Raw genomic sequence first — 17,979 nt, forward strand, 5'->3', positions numbered from 1 at the left:
TGACCAGCATGGAAGCCGTATTAAACACAAGACCCTTGACGCAACATGATGACAATGGTGGTGCATTGACTCCAGCCCACTTCCTCGTTCGCGATCGACTCACCACGATACCTACTGGACCAGAACCACCTAGGCGAGACCTTGTTAGAACCTTCAGACTACTCCAGCGAATGACTGACGACTTCTGGAAGCGTTGGAGTAAAGAGTATTTGCTACTATTACGGAATTTTCACGAAGTTCGCCAGCCCAGAGACCACGGCTCAAGAATCAGGGTCGGTTACGTAGTTTTACTACAAGAGGATACACGCCCAAGACACATGTGGAATAAAGCACGGGTTGAAGAACTACGCGAAGGAAGTGACGGAAGAACTAGAACGGTTATTCATCGCACCCCGGACGGAAACCATGTGTCACGGCCTGTCCTGCTCGTCATCTCACTCGAGATAGACCAGGTTGGGGAGGATGTTGGAGATTCGTAGAAAAGGACTCATACACACTCTATCGGAGAATATGTATTTGAATCTGTATTCTTTTTGTACTGGGTTGTAGTAAGTATTAATTTAAAAAAATGCTAGCCGTAACGAAGTGAAGTGATTCAGTGTTTTATTTACTAGTAATATCCCCAACACCGTCTATTTGCTTTTCTTCCTCGTGGTCTCCTGCCTTCAACATTGCCTTGCAAAATGGCCCTTTCCAAGTTCTCTCCTTCTCTTCTGAAAATGTGGCCAAGGAACTGGAGGTAATTCTCACTTACGCGGGAGGGTAACTTTTCTTGATACTCAGTTCATTCATAATGGAAACATTAGATCTTACTTTCATCCACTGTACACGTAACGTTCTCCGCCAACACCACATCTCAAAGGCATCAATTCGATTTGTGTCTCCAGCATTCACGGTTCAGGTCTGAGAACACAAGTTATTCCACCAAGCGAATGCTCGGTTCTGCCAGATCCCAGTGAGTTTGACCTTTGCAGCACGACATAGAACAACACATCTTTTGACTTCTTTTATAAAGCTTCCTGTGTCATTGATGATTACCCCAAGGTATACGAATTCCTTTACATCCCCAGGTCCTTTAGACATCCTGTAAGTTGGATTCCAGCGATGAGGAAAGTGCCATCTGCAAAGTGCAGGTTGCTAATGTTTCTGCCGCCAATCGAGATACCACCTTTCCGGTCAACGAGAACTCTCTTCAAGACACACTTTGCATAGATGTTGTTGAGTTGAGATGGTAATATACAACCTTGTCACATTGAAAATGTCCGAGAGATCACCATCCACCGTTGCTGTATGCCTTTTTATAGAGACCATTCAATAACGATATTAAATGCAATGGAACCCCAAATTCCTTTAGCACCTGCCACAACTTGTCTTGCATAGCACAATCAAAGGACTTTTCTTGGTCAAAGAAGCAACAACAAAAAAAAGGCAGGGACACAAAACTCACGACTTTTCTCAAATATCTGCCTCATGTTCAAGCCTGCTCGTTTCGCGGTTATGTGAGGTTGCAGGAATGGTCTTAGACGCTGATTTATTATGTAGAGCAGGAATTTTCCTGCGTGGGATATTAGTGCAATTGTACGATAGTTGGGGCAATCCCTTTTGGTGAAGAGGGATTAGTACAGATGTCGTCCAGTCCTTGGGCTATTCACCTGTGTTCCACACTATATTACATATTGAATGTAAAACACGCATGCCACCCTCCACTATCACTTTCAGCATTTCTCCGGAAATACCATCAGTATCTGGAATGGACGGCATTCTCGATTTCACTGAAATTTCGCACTGTTGGTGTGTTCCGGCAACTCGTAGAATTCATCGATGTCTTCATCTAATGCGTAATATTCCATATTTAATTCCTCAGAAACAAAGGAACAGAATGAACTCCAATTTGTCTATTGCTTGGGCTTCTTGAGTGGGCCCACTACTCCTCATATCAGAGAGCTTCTCATTTGGTCCTGCTAGGCTGAGTGAACCGATGTGAGTTCAGTATTTCAGGCACCGTTTGGCTCCGTGTGATCAGGTCCTCCTTCGATGAACCAGGACTCTCGGATACCATATCCATACCACACTAATGATGGTATCGCAATCAAAAATATCTTACTTACTTGACACATTACTAAAGTTCTTTGGATACCAGAATGCACTACTAGAATACGGGTTGAACCACTTGGAAGATATATGGTTCATTATTATAATGTTTCTGTGATAGCCCCTTTCAGCATTCATTGGAAGAGACTAGTGAATCAGTCGACGGGGAAATACGAGCCGGTCTGGAGGGCATGGCCGGCCATTCCGTGTATTTTGCTCGCCGGTCGGCTTACCTGTGAGTTCCTTGGAGATGCGATGAGAATATTTCGTCTCTGCCCACACTGCGAATATTGTGGTGCACATTGCCCGAGCTACAAAAAGGGAGGCTAGCCGTGGACAGTCAGTCAGATTTGGGCTCCGTGGTGGAGCCAGTGTTAGTGCTAGACTCGGACTCAGTCTTGGACTCCGTGGTGGAGTCAGTGTGAGACTCTTTATGTTGGGGTTCGGCGGCTGGGCAGAGGGCGACAGAGGTGGTGGCTGTGGCTAAAATCCCACCGAGATCTGAAGGAGCAGATGTTATTGTTGTTGCTGTTGTTGTTGATGTGCCGCAGTGTCCAGGGAATAGACGCGGTCCGGAACGGAAGAGTCAGCTATTGTAAGTGCAATTGGAACTGTGTTAATAATCGCTGTTATGACTGTCGTCCTGCAGTTGAATACTGTTGAGTGTTTGCTTGTAGCGTTGTTACATTAAAAAATATTATCGAAATCAGACTCTACAAAAAACAGTGTATTTTAAAATACGTGTCTTTACGGCACATCTAACCTTAAATTCTGATATGACTTGGACATTGTCAACGTTTTCTTCTATAATTCGTCTATAATTATGGTGACGTGTTCCTTGTGAAACATTCCTTCGTGGCAACCCGCGTGTATTGAGAGTGGACTCTGAGGCCATCTGTCAGTAAATTGACTAACTTCTCTTGTGTACGCACTCTATCACCAGAGCGCACATTTATTCGCCCGACACTAACGCCGGTACGGTCACCTTCTGAATGAGACTGTCTGCCATTGAGACTGGTCGAGTGTAGACGCATGCAGCCATGTCTCTGTTTTCATCTTCTAAGATGAAGAACAATCCGACTGGGGTCGGATAAAATGTATTATAATAACCCATTTAGGGATATTCAATATATTGTTTTAAATTCTTAAAATCTTGATTATGTAAACTGAAGAGAGGAAGGAAGACGTATCAGTTAGTGGACAGTGTAAAGGTGAATAGAAGCTATTGAAAGACAAAGAGAATAGCTGAAGACAGAACAGCGTCTAGAATTCGTGCGAAGACCTGCCGATAAGCAGACCACCAGTGATGGTGATGATGAGTGTTAACTTGTTTACTTGATGTCAGTGACTACCAGTCAGGACCGGCAAGTAGCAATTGAAATTCATCACCACTCTTGTAAGTACTTCATACTATATTTGTTGGGTCATGTGATTTGTTTTATTATACATAAATTATTTTTTGTGGAGTTATATGGTGCGATTTTAGATTTTGTGTTCTGCTTCTATTACGCCGTTTGAGCGCCATTTTTTGATATTTATGGCATGCCCATTGTTTGACCGATTACTATGAAATTCATTTTGAGTTATCCAAATTTTACTTTCCCTCTCTGATTATTATTATTGCGCATCGTTTTGTGATTTCTTCTATTATTACGTTTGGTGCGTGTGTTATATCTATTAAATTTCCTTGTGCCTTTTAGATATGGTACTCCTTGCCCCAGTTCTTACGGATTTTCATTTTATCATCGTGTTATGGTTTATTTATTTTAATTGCGTTTATTTTGATTCCGTCGTGTTGACCTGTGCACTGTGTAAATTACAATTTTTTTCACCTTTTTTCTTCTTAAAATTTTATTATTATTATTATTATTATTATTATTATTATTATTATTATTATTATTATTATTATTATTAATATTATTATTATTATTAATGTTGTGTTTCGTAAATGTAAAATTCTCATGGATATTTTATTTCCTAGTTACTTAAGGTTTATATTGTTTGATTATTATTGTTTATTAATTCACATCTGGTAAAATTTTAAGTTTTCTTTAACCGTTCAGTATTTTAAATATTTCGTATTGTTTTCCAAATACTAATATCCATATAAGTCATTTAAAAGAATACGTTTATTTATTAATGCTAGGACGTCCCAAATATTTCAAAATTTCTATTGTTAAATATATCTATTAGTTGAAACATTGTTGCATTATCTTGCTTCCATTTTTGTCCTATTACGTAATGGTGTCATCAGTGCCTTATCTTCCGTATCCTTCTTTTGTTTCCGCGTGGCGACGCTGATTTGTTTTTGTTTTGATCAAGGCGTTAGATCGTTGTTGATTCTCTCTGTGTTTTTGGACGCCATGAGTTACCGAGCCTGACTTGATTTCTATTTTTTTGCCCATGGAAACAACTTTAGTTGATTTACTAATCCATTTTTTTTTATTTTGGGATTTATATTTGAATTATCCGTTTTTGATTTATTTTCTTCTAAATTTTGGGCTGGTTATGTATTAATATATATTTCGTCTGGATGGTCCTTACGTTTTAATTTCGTGTGACTGTTAATGGAACTATGCATCAGGGCATATTTTGGGTAGGTGATACCTCCACTAGGAATTGTTATAAACTTTTCACGTTGTACATCCTAGCTCTTCGTCCCATATTTAATTTCATTAGATTTTATTAAATGTTAAAATGTTGTATAAAATTAATTGTAAGTTATGGTGCACTATATCTCATTTTGTTACTTGAGAAAATTTATTGTAAATCCCTAAATTCATTTTAGTTTCATTTATTTATTTATTTTGCAGAAATTTCATTATGTTGTTACTATTTGCTTCCTAATATTTTCAAATTTTAATTTATTAAAATATTTTCCTTTAAGTCTAATATGTCCTTACGATTATTTATAAATTTAATTTAAAATGTATTGGTGTTATTCTTTTGGCAGCTGCTCAGCATTATCCCGAAGTCCCAGGATCTTTTATATGTGGGGTGAGTTTCCAGTACAGATTTCATCGCTTCCACTTGTGACTGGGTAAGTTAATTTATTCTGTAAGTCTGTGTGTTGTGTATTTTTTTTGTGCAACCTTCCTTTTGCTGTTAACGTAACCCTATGACATTTGTTGAGCGCAACGTCATTCCTTTGCTCCTTGGGGTCGCGTTGCAAGCTCTTCAATGCTTTACAGTATGTGACTGTGTGAATTACTGGACTGTCCCTGGAGTCGAACTAAGGAGTAGTTATCGTGGGTTGTGTAGCCAGTAGCGCTGTGTTCAAATCCAGCGGTCTACACACATTTGCTGTATGAGGTGGCTGGATGTGGAGAAGTGAAAGTAAAATTAGTAGTCCCCAGGTATTAACGGGCCCGAGCGCCTGCTGTGTCAAAAGAAGAGAGACTTGTATACATGCAGCAATTCATGAGTGTGGTCATTCACGGCTAATTAGAATTTGGTGTGTGTGTGTGTGTAGTCCCTACTATGGCAAACTAGCGAAAGTGACGAATAGGGGAACCTGTAATTCTAAAGTTTTAGTTTAGATTTTATTCTTTATATAATGTCTACCCTCTTACAAAGTCTCACTTCTGCAGCTCATGCTGTGTGGCTAACACATGAAACCAATTATTAAATATAAAAATTGATTTGACATCAGTAGTTACAAGTTCTTTCAGCTCTCCTAACCTTTTGGCAGTTTGCACATTGGTTAGTTTGCCGGAGGAGGGTCGTATTTTTTTTCTGTGAGTGTACAATTATTGGGCCATCCTGAAATATATAATAATAAAATAGAAACTGCTTTATTTGCAGCATTACTAAATAAGATGACCAGAATGAAGGATAAATACCGTCTCTCCTCGTAGTCACTGCATAGTGAGGAATTCACTTTCTACCTGTCGTAAAGGGTGACTGAAAGGGCCGGAAGTGCTCTCAAACTGGGAGCGTAGGTTGACGACTGCGGTTTGCGGAGATGAATCTGGCATGTTCTCCTATTACTTGTGTCAGACTTCTCACTTTCAAGATCCGTTATCCGACCCCGCTTGGTCAACTCGCGTTCATTTCTGACCCCGGCTTTATTAGGTTAGCGAGGCCTAGGGAGTTTTCCATTTTTAACCCCATTGGCCATCATTATCGAATGTCTTTTGTAGATCCACGAACTCCATATACGTGGGCTTGTCCTCCCTGATTCGATACTAAGGTACTGAGTCTGAATTCATCATGGTATCATCCAAGGACATTACTGAGTTCATACGTGCATCTGTTCTGAAACGATTTCACTTATGCATTGTAAATTAAGGACACTTTCAGGACGTAACCTTTGTGTGCTAATTCCATACTATTACGTTGCATAAAGCTATCTCTTTGTAGTAATTATTTGATATTGAATTTCTATTACATCAAATGAATTTCATCGTAAAGTCCGTATTGTCGTACGTATACTTTTAGTTTAAGTCAATATTCCACCTTTACTTAAGGTATTGTAAAGTATTGAATTTCTGTTCTATGAAATGACTTATAGCCTTACCTTTATTCGACAACATTCTATAGAACAAGTTGGATAAAATGTTTTTCTAATGTACAACAGTAGATTGGGCACGCCTGAATGTTCAAATACACCCAACAATTGTAATAGCATTTGTTTGATATCACGCTACTGTGTAGAGTTTTTCCTTTTTGAAGTTGACTCCACGGCGTAAATAAAATTGCCAAACAGGCTGACATTGATGTTTCTGTATGTTATATGTATGTAGTAATCACAGAATGAATGGTGTATAGGACCACACACTCGTTAGTTCATCCATTCATTCATTAAAAAGCAGGTGTAACTAATAGATTTTCACAATTCACTGCAGAGGGAAAAATACGTACACTGCTTATCTGTATGTTATATGTATGTAGTAATCACAGAATGAATGGTGTATAGGACCACACACTCGTTAGTTCATCCATTCATTCATTAAAAAGCAGGTGTAACTAATGGATTTTCACAATTCACTGCAGAGGGAAAAATACGTACACTGCTTATCTGTATGTTATATGTATGTAGTAATCACAGAATGAATGGTGTATAGGACCACACACTCGTTAGTTCATCCATTCATTCATTAAAAAGCAGGTGTAACTAATGGATTTTCACAATTCACTGCAGAGGGAAAAATACGTACACTGCTTATCTGTATGTTATATGTATGTAGTAATCACAGAATGAATGGTGTATAGGACCACACACTCGTTAGTTCATCCATTCATTCATTAAAAAGCAGGTGTAACTAATGGATTTTCACAATTCACTGCAGAGGGAAAAATACGTACACTGCTTATCTGTATGTTATATGTATGTAGTAATCACAGAATGAATGGTGTATAGGACAACACACTCGTTAGTTCATCCATTCATTCATTAAAAAACAGGTGTAACTAATGGATTTTCACAATTCACTGCAGAGGGAAAAATACGTACACTGCTTATCTGTATGTTATATGTATGTAGTAATCACAGAATGAATGGTGTATAGGACAACACACTCGTTAGTTCATCCATTCATTCATTAAAAAACAGGTGTAACTAATGGATTTTCACAATTCACTGCAGAGGGAAAAATACGTAGAATGAAGACTGAAAGCGAACAAAATAGTCATCAACATTGACAATTAGACAACCGGCAAACGTGACCTGGGAATCTCCCTTTTTACTCTAATTACGGTAGCCGTCCCAGTGGGAGAATCAACTTCAAACAGATTGTGTCGACTTGTGTTCACTAATTATTCACACCCGTTTTAAAAGCGCGGCTGATGCTAAGCGCGGACACTAATTGCAGGTTGTGGTCCTTCTGCTCTTCCGCCAGTTTCATATATATTATTCACCGAAAAGTTCGACTATCGCCAGCTTGTATAAAACACGTGTCATTCGCTGACCTGTCAGCCATTGTGTGGATGAGGCGACGAATAGATAATAACATGTTTGGGAATGTGAAAATACACGGTGACCGTTAACATTCGACGAGGCAATACTTCACGGAATATTGGAGGTAGAAAGGCAATAATTGACACACATGATTAGCATGAAATGAGGTTTTATTGACACCGAAATAAACTACACAAAATGACCAACAGATGGAGCTTCATACGATACACAAACAATAATTAGCATAACAGTGGATGTTTAGCAAAGACAAAGTTCTTCATAACACATTCTCAACATGTTGGACGTCATTCATCAGCAATACCTGTAGTCAAGGGAGAACGTTGTGAAAAGCAATGTAGAGCATATCCGAAGGTGTGGTGGCAAATTGCCACTATTACCAATACAAAATGTTTTAATTCCTTCCCTGAAGGGGGAGGCGGGCCTTCTATAATATGACGCCGTCTCTCAGGCCAGGAGATTTGTGTCGGAGAAGGTGATAAGGTTGGCGGCCGTGACCCATACTAGGAAATGCCCCGGCATTCACATTAGTGCAGGAGAATGGAAAACTATAGAAAACTAATCTTAGGACAGCGGACGGTGGGGACGACCCCTTCTCTGTATTCCAAATGCAGAGGCGTAGGGACACGACACAGCCGCGGCCACTTGTGGACCAAGGCACACTCTGCATGTCGGATGTTTTCTTTTAGCATTCTTAACCACGTCGGACAATCGCGGTAGACTTGTGACATCAGGTAACTCCACAACGAATAATCACACGGATTGAGTTCGGGGAACTGTGGAGGCCAAGCATGACATGCCGCGATTGCAGGCGCCCCTGACTTCCTCTCTCACAACAGCTCATCTTTTAGCGTACACAGGTATCATGCGGCATCATAGAAGTGTTGCTGTCCAGCGCCATCTGTTGGCCTGTTTATACACTCGTTGTTGGTGTCAGTAAACCCCAATGTTATGCCAAGCATATGTGGCCATTTGTACCTGACTTGATGCTGTTCAGCGCCATCACTTGGTCATTTTGTGTTCTTTATGTTAGTGTCAATAAAACCCATGTCATACCAATCATGTGTGCCAATTATTACCTCCCTATCTCCATTATTCCGCGAAGTATTGCCTTTGTCAAATGTTAGCGAACTTTTGTGTCACCCTGTATTTGCCTATTGGTTGAATTTAATGCGCATTATAAACATAAATTTAAAATTTAATGAACCGAAATGAGGAGTATATTTAAACACAGACTTGTGCTACAATTTCCTATACATCGTACCGAAGCGAATAGGCCGTGTGGCAAACATGGGCTTGGGGTGGGAAGGAAGTAAAGCCCCAGCATTCGCCTGGTATGAAAGTGCGAAACCACGGAAAACCATCTCCAAGCCAGTTGACAGTGGGGTTCGAATCCACTATCTCCTGAATGCAAGCTGCTAACTACGTGAACAAACGGTCCAGTCACTTGCTCAGTAAGGAATTGCGGAGGGAAGTTGTTTCCCGTTGTTTTCGTCACGGTCTCATCCATTCACTCCTAACTCTATCCTAACACTTCATGGCAATAAAACCTATCTGCGTCGGTGCGATATAAATCAAACTGTAAAATAATAATAATAATAATAATAATAATAATAATAATAATAATAATAATAATAATAATAATAATAATAATCAAGTTCAGACGATCATGACTCGAACTCGCCTTCTTCATAAGTGAAGTTAGGAACCTTAACCACTCGACAGCCGCGCGTCAATCTCTCGTTTGATGGTACCTGACATGTTAAACCTCTCGTAACTTATCTCTAAATTTTTAAAATCGCTTTTTTCCGAAAATTTTTGAGAGTTGCGCGCTACTACTTTGCCAGTGTGTTCTTGTGATTTATTACTACCAACCTACAACGCTTGAAGAAAATCGGTGATGCGGACATCATGACCTCCCCATGTAAGACACTACAATTCAGTAATCAAATCGCCGGGCTGAGTGGCTTAGACGGTTGAGGAGCTGGCGTTCTGACCCCAACTTGGCAAGTTCGATCCTGGCTCAGTCCGGTGGTATTTGAAGGTGCTGAAATACGTCAGCCTCGTGTCGGTAGATTTACTGGCACGTAAAAGAACTCATGCGAGACTAAATTCCGACACCTCGGCGTCTCCGAAAATTGACAAAGGAGTTAGTGGGACGTAAAACAAATAACAATATTATTATTAGTAATCAAATCAGAGTGTCTGAATGCCTCCGAATGACGGGAATGTCGAGACTAAGAGAAGCCGAGAAATTTGAGAGAAAAATCCTTCTTCTTTTTATTCTTCTTCTCCTTCTTCTCCTTCTTAATCTGTTTACCCTCCAGGGTCGGTTTTTCCCTCGGACCCAGCGAGGGATCCCACCTCTACCACCTCAAGGGCAGTGTCCTTTAGCTTCAGACTCTGGGTCGGGGGAAACAACTGGGGAGGATGACCAGTAGCTCGCCGAGGCGGCCTTACCTGCTATGCTGAACAAGGGCCTTGCGGGGGGGGGGGGGTGAATTGGATGGGATAGACAAGGAAGAGGGAAGGAAGCTGCCGTGGCCTTAGGTTCGGTACCATCCCGGTATTTCCGTGGAGGAGAAGTGGGACACCACGGAAAGCCACTTCGAGGATGGCTGAGGAGAGAATCGAACCCACCTCTACTCAGTTGACCTCCCGAGGCTGAGTGGACCCCGTTCCAGCTCTCGTACCACTTTTCAAATTTCGTAACAGAGCCGGGAATTGAACCGGGGCCTCCGGGGGTGGCAGCTAATCTCACTAACCACCACACCACAGAGGCGGACGGAGAAATGTACTAAGAAAGTGAAAGAATGTTTGAGTCAATGATAAAGAGAACACTCAAAGTTTATGGACATCGGTTTAGAATGGTCGAGAACATTTGACAGTAGACCTTATTTCCTGACACAGCGTACAATAAGCCCAAAAGCCTATACAGCATCATGTCTAGAGTAGACCTAAATTAAATTAAATTAAATCAATCAATCAATCAATCAATCAATCAATCAATCAATCAATCAATCAATCAATCAATCAATCAATCAATCAATCAATCAATCAATCAATCAATCAATCTTCCCACAAAAGGTTCCAGGAATTATGAAAGGACCTTGATGAATCTGGATTAAATCGCGGAGACATCCTAAACCGAACAAAGTACAGATCAGTGATCGACAGCTTCAGAGGCTTCCATGACGAACAATTAAAAAAATGAATAGGGATGGACAGGGGAAAGAAGACGGGCTGACAGAGAAAGAATATAATGGTTTTGTGCTGCAAATGAAGGCTTCCGGTAATGTGTGATTGTTGCTTAATGTGTTTTCAAATGGCCGTAAACGAATATAATAATAATAATAATAATAATAATAATAATAATAATAATAATAATAATAATAATAATAATAATAATAATAATAATAATAATAATAAAGCACATATGTTCTATATTCGTGGTCATAAAAAACATTATAGACCGCATGTCGCTAAACGAAAGTTACATTCTATTATATTAACAGTCCTCTCAATGACGGAGAAACATATTAACAATCTGTATTTCAATATTTAATTATTTAGATTCTTGTACAGGTCAACAATCGATATTGTGCCATTGGATTCTACGTTATTTCCCAATTCATGCATTCCCTTTCATCCGGGAGATAGTGGGTTTGAAACCCACTGTCGGCAGCCCTGAAATTGGTTTTCCGTGGTTACCGATTTTCACATCTGGCAAATGCTGGAGCTGTACCTTAATTAAGGCCACGGCCGCTTCCATCCCATTTATAGTCCTTTCCTGTCCCACCGTCGCCATATTACCTATCTGTGTCGGTGCGACGTAAAACAACTAGCAAAAATGAAAATTATCTGCCTCCGTGGTGCAGTGGTTAGTGTGATTAGCTGCCACCCCCGGAGGTCCGCGTTCGATTCCCGGCTCTGCCACGAAATTTGAAAAGTGGTACTTGGGCTGGAACTGGGTCCACTCAGCCTCGGGAGGTCAACTAAGTAGAGGTGGGTTCGATTCCTACCTCAGCCATCCTGGAAGTGGTTTTCCGTGGTTTCCTACGTCTCCTCCAGGCAGATGCCGGGATGGTACCTAACTTAAGGCCACGGCCGCTTCCTTCCCTCTTCCTTGTCTACCCCTTCCAATCTTCCCATCCCCCCCCGCAAGGCCCCTGTTCAGCATAGCAGGTGAGGCCGCCTGGGCGAGGTACTGGTCATCCTCCCCAGTTGTATACCCCGACCCAGAGTGAAGCTCCAGGACACTGCCCTTGAGGCGGTAGAGGTGGGATCCCTTGCTGAGTCCGAGGGAAAAGCCAACCCTGGAGGGTAAGCAGATTAAGACAGAAAGAAAGAAATAAAAATAAAAATTCCCTTTCATTGCTATGTGTGACTTTATTAAGAACGTTCCGCATGCCATGAACTCCGAAGGTCCAGCTGCAAATCTGTTGTCTGTGACAGAAGTGTGAGGAATTACCCATTCAGCATAATTTTTCATGCATCACAAAAACACTCAAAAAGCTCCAACACTTGCAAAGCAAAGTAAAGCAAAGTGACCTCCGTACAGGCCATGAAGGCCCTTGGAGGAGTGGTAGGTAAAGGCTTCCGCCATTGTTAACCTCGGCACGTAATGGGGTAAAGTGGTTAGCTCTACGCCCGGCCGCCTTTGCCCCCAGCAATTAACCTGGTACTCACTTTTGGTGTAGGCTGAGTGAACCCTCCGGAAGTGGAAATCACGTTTCTTAAATTTTATGATTTCCTGACGGTGATTCGGACCCACTTCCTTCCGGGCGAACCGAGCACGCGTTTACCGCCTTGGCCAGGCAGCCCCTCGCTCCACCACTTGCATCTAACATTTTCTGAGAATTTCGAAGTGTTTAATGATACTGTGAAACAACTGGATCGTGATAGAAGGAAAATTGTGGATATAGCGAAAATGAAGAAGGACACAGTGCTTTCAAAGAACCAAAGATATGAAGAAATACGGAAAGGTTACTGCAATGTTGCGTGGATATTTAAGTGTGAAGTTAACGTTTGACAACCCCAGCAGACATTATGAAGTTCAAGTAAGTCCCGATTATCACTTCTGATGTTGAACACAATTTCACTAAATACATATCTATCCTCATAGAAAGCTGAAAATCTTTCCAGCGTTTAAGGAATCCATTTTTTTGGTAACAAAGAATAAAGGACTTTGTGTTCTTGGAAGCTCATAATAAAATGAGAAGTACATAATTATGTTTCATGCAGGCTACTGTGCTTAGGTTTATTCAACTATTGAATAGAAATTATAGTTTTTTTTTTTTTTACTTTATGTCGATATATAGGCCTAATCCCACGCTTCAGTAAAAATAACGATATATGTACATATTTGATTCATTATTAGTATACATATATATGTTCCCTGGTAATGAGTATTCACGTATTATCGGCACACTTTATCTTGGAGCATTTGTGTACGGGGGCGAGGTGTAAGGAGGGAGCTGTCCCGGTTCGATAGTGCTGCCAACTGAATGAAAATGAAATCTGAATTTAATCGATAATATGATCGATCGATATGAAGTTTCTCAACCGTTATTATCTTAAGCCAACAACTATGTCACATACACATTATATAACATTATATAACATTTCTCGATTCGAATCTTGTTCCTAGCATGAATTCTATACTTTGGCTTTGCTGTGTAAACAACAACAGTACTAGTACGTAAAGTGTATGCCAGATGTCGCACAACGATGCATAAGCGATTCATAGTATGTGTTTCAAAGGTTGCCAGTACGAATCTCGAAGATTGCCGAAATGGACAGATTCAGCACTAGGGTGTAAATGCACCAAGATAAAGTATACCGATAATAATGTCCATCAGAGTGAAGCTGTAAAATCTCATCGTTGTCTTGTTTAATGTACCCTACAGACGAATGTAGCCAGGCTAGTAAATTGAATGCAATAAACCACCTATCTTCTAACTGATGTAGCTGAGGCAGATTCAAGCCGTCTTCTCGAACACCGAGAAGCGATCCCTGTAGGAGTATGGCTGAGTACTTGGCTGATATAGCAATGGAGAATGTAAAGATAGAGAACATCTAAACGAGAATAAAATCGTAAGCACCTCCTAATGACGGTTCCCTGGACATCCTAACGACCAAGGAGGGTCTCTTCTATTACCTCTAATGATAATAATTTAAAAACTACGGTATTTATTAAGGGAAAAATAAAATATACCCGCGTGAAGATCGAGCAATTCTGCTAATATAATACAAATCAGGTGTTTATCAAGGAATTTGAGTATCTTCCTATACACTTGTAGATCTGATAAAATGCAACCAACCAGTCGTATTTTTAAACACCCGAAAGAAAAAAATCACCATAATGTCACACCCAATTCAACTTCTAACGTATTGAAAAGACAAGAGACTGGGCAAATTAGCTGCTCGGTACGCGCCACGCAACTGTAATCTTGTTTATGGGACATGACGGGTTTTAATCTCACCCTGAAGGTTACTTTCCGTGGTTTTTTATTTTAACACCAGGCAAATTATAGGATTGTACCTTAATTAAGGCCAGGGCTGTTTTCTTCTCATTACGAGTTCTTTACTGCCCCTTCTTCATCTAATCCTATTGAATTCGAATTAGTACGACGGGCAGTCCCTAAATAATAAATTCAGAAACAAATAATAAAAATTTTATTCGATTTTACACCCCAATAAGTACATTTTCGGTTTTCGGAGACGCCAATTTGGCGAAATTTTGTCTCGCATGAGTTCCTTTACGTGCCAGTAAATCTAACGACACAAAGCTGACGTATTTGAGATATTCAAACCGGCAAACTTTTAAAGGTTGTTTACGACTACCTTCTGAGTATAAGGGTCTCTTAGTCTTCAGTGGCTCATTACGGAGCAATCATATAATGACTATTTATTCGGTTTGTAACCCCAATCATCATTTTTTCTGTGCAAAATACCTTCATATCAGTTATGAAGTTCGTAATATGCAATAACCAAAACTTACAACAGGAAACACAGAGTAATTTGTAATGTGCAATAACCAAAACTTAAAACAGGAAACAGTCACCTATTTATTATATGTGAATAAATAACTGAATAAACAGCTGAAATAAATTAATAAAATAATTCAATTAAAATGAATGAATGAAAGTAATTAATCGAAATATCCGGAGTATGGGCGCCAGAGTTCACCAGAATGTATCCCTCAAATTTTAATAGAGCATGATAATTCTCTCTCCCAAGGCGTGACTATAAATCTGCGTACTATACATCTGTTTCAAGCCTTATCTTTCTGAAAAAGGCCAGATAGGTAGAAACTGCGCCTAGGTTTATCAATAACTCCACTAATTCTAAATAACTAACTTCATTCAGAATAATATCCGTGCATGAGCACCTCATCAACACATCCAAAGTACATAAAATACACTCAAAAATACTGCTGGAAGACTCCATATTTACATATTTATCCAAAAACAACAACAACAAAAGTAATGGGAAACGAAAAGCAACGACCAAGCTACCATTTGTAGTTAGCCCGGTGAACACTATTTACTAATTACGAACGATATATACATACATATGGATAAATACCCTTCACTGACTATGTGTACCAACACCACTTGCAGATTCTCACTATTGGCACTTGTTATATTACATTGATACTGTACCTTTAAAATTCTTGTGTTCACTGATTCTAAGTCTTGGTTTAAAGATACGTTTACCTTAGCAACACACGCTTGTTGTTCCAGACCATAAATTATGGAGAGTCTGAAATACGATACCTTAAAGCTTTCACCAACATATAAGACACCAAGCCGCCACAAGTGATGTAATCCCTAGTGCCTAAGCACTGCACAGTTTGTAGATCAGTACCGCACTTCACGTTCCACAAAAAATTTCAAGTCAACGACGTTTTGCAACAGTTTTAAGACAAGCACACCCCACCAAAGTTTTAAGACCACCTCCTTTCCACCAAATTTACATGTCCTCCTTCTCCGCTGTTTTCTCGCATGCCTATATAGACCTCAGGTTCCCTCTACTTTCTCATGATACATCTAGATTGGTCCTGACCATCCAATCACTAGTGGAAGATCCTCTTTCCATTCCAAGACCACGCCCCGAACCTCTTCCTGGTCCCAAGACAATAACAGGAAGGCCATGTCATCGGACTCGCGGAAACTTTCCGAGTTGTAAATAGCACTGTTTCCCCATCCGCTTGTATAAAACAAATTACTCATATCACTTAAGAATACCTTCCAGCTTAAAATATTAAGAATATATATATGCCAATGAAATAGTAATAATAATACGAATAATGACAATAGTATCTCTTACTTCTGAATGCAGTGCGAGGGTGTGATATATGTACTATCACAACTCAGAGTGATGCAAGGCATGTAATGTGCAATAACCAAAACTTACAACACGAAACACAGAGTAATGCAACGACCCTCTGACGAAATAATTTTATCACAGTGTGTTCAATCTGTTCTGTCAGTGTACTGCACAGTACAATACGTAAAAATGTAGAACTGTTCCCTTACAGGCATTGTTCAAAATGATCGTGGCATCGCTGGCTTCCGGCACGTTAAAGAACTCGTGCAGGACAAAATTCTACACCCCGCCGTTTGTCAAGAACTAGTGTTTATTATTTTCAGTGAAATACAGGTACAAAGGTAATTGGAACAACAAATGGAATGAAATTGCTCTAAAACGAGCCACCGAAGACCACGGATCTCTTATACAAATATACTCGTAAGGTATCCCTGAACATCCTCCGAAAATTTTCCGGTAGAATTCGGCTTCACCCTGTATACTATGCTTTTAATTTAATATCTTGTTTTCGATAAAGCAGTACTGGGCTCACTGACATTTTTCCCAGGACGGTACTGCTGCTTGGAAATACCGGCTTCTGAACACTCACGTCAGCATTTTAGAGCTCACGATCGAGAGAGTTAGATTACTGGAAGCGTTCTTTTTTAAGAAATGGGAAAACTTTTGATATCACGCGACTGAAGAGGCTCTAACTACACGGTTCTAGAATATCAATTTCTGGGTGCACACGAGAACACTACTGCCAGACAGAAAAGTTCCTTGACCATCCATCAATGACTTGCCTTCTCCACTTGCATACTTATCTCTTATTTGCAAGTCAGTGCTATCGTGCGCTGCTTCTAGCTTTACTGTTTCCTCTATTTGTGTTTTGATTCCGCAGACATGTAGTAAAGAGATCCATAACGCTATACATGTGTGTGGAATGGGCATTGTTGAGGGGTGACAAAGAGCTGCTAAAGAGATCATAGCTCGAGGATAAAATAACAAAGAAGAACAGTAAGACTTAGTGATAAAAAGTCAGGACTGTGCCAAAAAACCAGCCTTATAATAAACAAACATAAAATACAGACTATCCCTAAAATAACTCCGGGGATTTGAAGTTTTAATCAAATCAAGAAATTAAGGATAATGTGTAACACACGGTTTGAAAGATAATAATGTGAAGTTTCTTTTACAATTTAGTGCAGTTAAATATTTTTTTAAATTTTAATTATTGGTTGCTACAGGCCTCCCAATCACAACAGTACACATTGTGATACACGATGAAATTACATATAATTAATATGTAATATTATTATGTATTTTGTATTAGCCTAACGTAATTAAATCTAATCTAAACTAATCTTAATCTAACCCTATATATTTATTGATAAATGGACGACGGTCCAGACATTTTTGATTGCCATAAAGACAAAGTTTAAGTACATAAAAAAGTATCAAAATTAAATTTGAACAATTAATAACACAGTACAGTCTACAATATTAACATTTGGAAATACAAACACATAGTATTAAAGAACAATACATTGTTTAGTAGGACATTAACGGGAATATAAAGTAAACTACTGTGAATATGGATACGATTTTAAAATAGGCAATGATCCTCGTAAAGTAGCGATTACATAAAAATTGATTCT

The sequence above is a fragment of the Anabrus simplex genome, chromosome 6, assembly GCF_040414725.1.
Source record: "Anabrus simplex isolate iqAnaSimp1 chromosome 6, ASM4041472v1, whole genome shotgun sequence".
Taxonomy (NCBI): domain Eukaryota; kingdom Metazoa; phylum Arthropoda; class Insecta; order Orthoptera; family Tettigoniidae; genus Anabrus; species Anabrus simplex.